This window comes from Mugil cephalus, chromosome 1, assembly GCF_022458985.1.
Source record: "Mugil cephalus isolate CIBA_MC_2020 chromosome 1, CIBA_Mcephalus_1.1, whole genome shotgun sequence".
Classification (NCBI taxonomy): Eukaryota; Metazoa; Chordata; class Actinopteri; order Mugiliformes; family Mugilidae; genus Mugil; species Mugil cephalus.
Window position 1 is genome coordinate 4940080 of NC_061770.1, and position 2286 is coordinate 4942365.

The window sequence follows — 2286 nt, forward strand, 5'->3', positions numbered from 1 at the left end:
CTATTTCATCTGGCAATGAGAAAACCCTATTCTCTGACTGACTGACAGGTCCTCTGTGGGCTTTTTGTCAACGAAATAAAATGAGCATACATGTAACGCCTACGGAGGTCTTTTTAAGTTGAGGTTTTTCAACCACAACCTTTTGTATTCCTCATTCCTGGACAGGCGGTGGAAACTGAAACGATTCTCACAACAACACTCTCTCTCAGTCTGAGGTACATGTTCAAAACATAGGAAGTTGCACCCATAATCAGTTTTAAACCATAAGGACGATAAGTTGAATAATTATCATTGAAAAATGCTGCAGGACCTCCCTCATCAACAGCCAGCGACGGGATCAGTCTTCTTCTACTCCGTTTGGGTGGGTGGCAACCAGTAAGGCACACTACCGCCACCTATGGTGCTGAAATGTGTAACTGTGTAACACACACAGCAGCCTAATGGCATCTAATCACATAAAGGTTACTTGATTACATTCAGAAACATTTTTTTGAGTGTGGCCATGCCAGCATTCAAACTAATCAACAGGTAGAGCCAGTAGTTACCTCAAACCGCCAACGATTACATTCCACTCCACATCCTGATTTGCCAGTGGTCAAATAGGTCACCTGGAGAATCCACGATAAGTTTAAAAACCAAGCATGCATCTCACCTTGCTTTTTTCTCTGCAAAAGCGCCTGCTAACCTGGTCTGTCTGCTGCCCTGTCATGATCTTCTGGAGGATGCCATCAGCAGTGCTTCCTTGGATGACTTTGGAAGAACACCAGTTTACATAATAGCTGTTATGTCAACTACAAAAAAACTCTCAGACAGTTGTAATACCTCATATTTTTTCCGATCAGAAACAAGTTAGCGATGACATGTACTCCACACATGATCAGTTCAACTGCCTGCAGAAGAGCTGCCAAAACAGAAACACTAATTTGTAATATTTATATCAATGCTACTTTTTTTTCTTTTAATAAAATACAACAAGAAAGTGTCAGAAACTCTGCGTGAAGTAAAAAAAAAAATGGTTAGAGCCAGCCGACGGTTAAAAAAAGAAAAGTACGTGAGTCGCATTAATCTGCACCATGTCCGAACGAACCCACGTTTACCAGAACTCCACTGGTTGATAAGTAAGTACAAACTGGAGTAAAAACTAACCTGAAGCTGAAGAAACGTTTACGGAAAAGACCGTGAACCCGAGACAGAGAGCTGTTGTGTCTAAGAGTGAGCAGAGCAGGCACAGCAACACGTGTATGTGTGTAGGGGAGGGGCGCGGCGCGGCGCGGCGCCTATCACAGAACGCAGACACAGTCAGATAACCAATGCGGATTTTCATTCAATCCAAGCACAGATATTGATTCGTATTACTCGTATAATACTCGTACTTGGCAAAAGTGCTCGATCCATACCGGATACTCGTTTCAACCGAGTATCCTGCTCAACTCTAGTAAATATCCTGCATCTTAGGGAAAGGGCAGGGGATGGCTGGAGCTGATAGGTAGTTTGTGAGTGGGAGAAATGAACCTGTGGTTCATAGTGAACTAAGCTAGCTCGCTACAGGTGAGAAGATGATAGAAATGATAACTACATTATTCTTTTTTTTCTTTTTTTTTAATGAAACCAGGACTCTTCAGCCTACTTACAGTTTTAATGCCAGGCATTAGGCGGCTGGGAATTTGTGAAAATAATTTAAATAACATATTTTATATATAACCATTCCTAATACACTTATATAAATAATATATATGTGTGAAATTTATTCATTACTTGTCTTTGTCCCTGTCCCTTTTATCATGTGAAAACAGATGAGCCAGCAGCAGGCCCACCTCCCCAAAACCTTCCCCCTCCCTGTCCCAGTGAAGAAGGTGAGCAACATTGTGTTCAGAGATAAGTCAGTCAGCATCATTGCAGGGAGTCTGTGGAAAATTCTCTCATTTTACAAAAAATAAAATAAATTATTCAAACTGCTTGAAGCAGGTAAACAAAAAAACATATATTTACTGTAATGTATGCAATCTAGTGGTGGAGTATACACACAACTGTAGGTAACTTGTATAATTTAATAGTGTAATTTGTTGGTACATATAATTTTAATGTATATACCAATATGTATATATCATGCGTGTAAATTCTACAGAGCCAGGGACCTCTCAGGTTTGGTCAGGAAGACGTGTTGAAGTGCATGAAGAAGGGAAAGACGGTGAAAGGGCAAAGGGTCAGGATGAAGAAAATGAGAGGTGCATGGACAGACAGAGTGAGAAAAGAGATGTCGAAGGGCAAGTTACAGATAACTTGTCC

The 2286-nt window shown here is 40.9% G+C and overlaps 1 long non-coding RNA gene across 1 annotated transcript; it reads right to left on the bottom strand.

Annotated features, from left to right (window-relative positions):
* Positions 1 to 337: 337 nt before the first annotated feature.
* Positions 338 to 1218, bottom strand: LOC125005010. The gene is made up of 3 exons (XR_007112408.1): positions 1147 to 1218; positions 686 to 750; positions 338 to 608 (listed from the first exon to the last, which is right to left on the bottom strand). It is a non-coding gene; the product is annotated as an uncharacterized LOC125005010 (long non-coding RNA).
* Positions 1219 to 2286: the final 1068 nt, after the last annotated feature.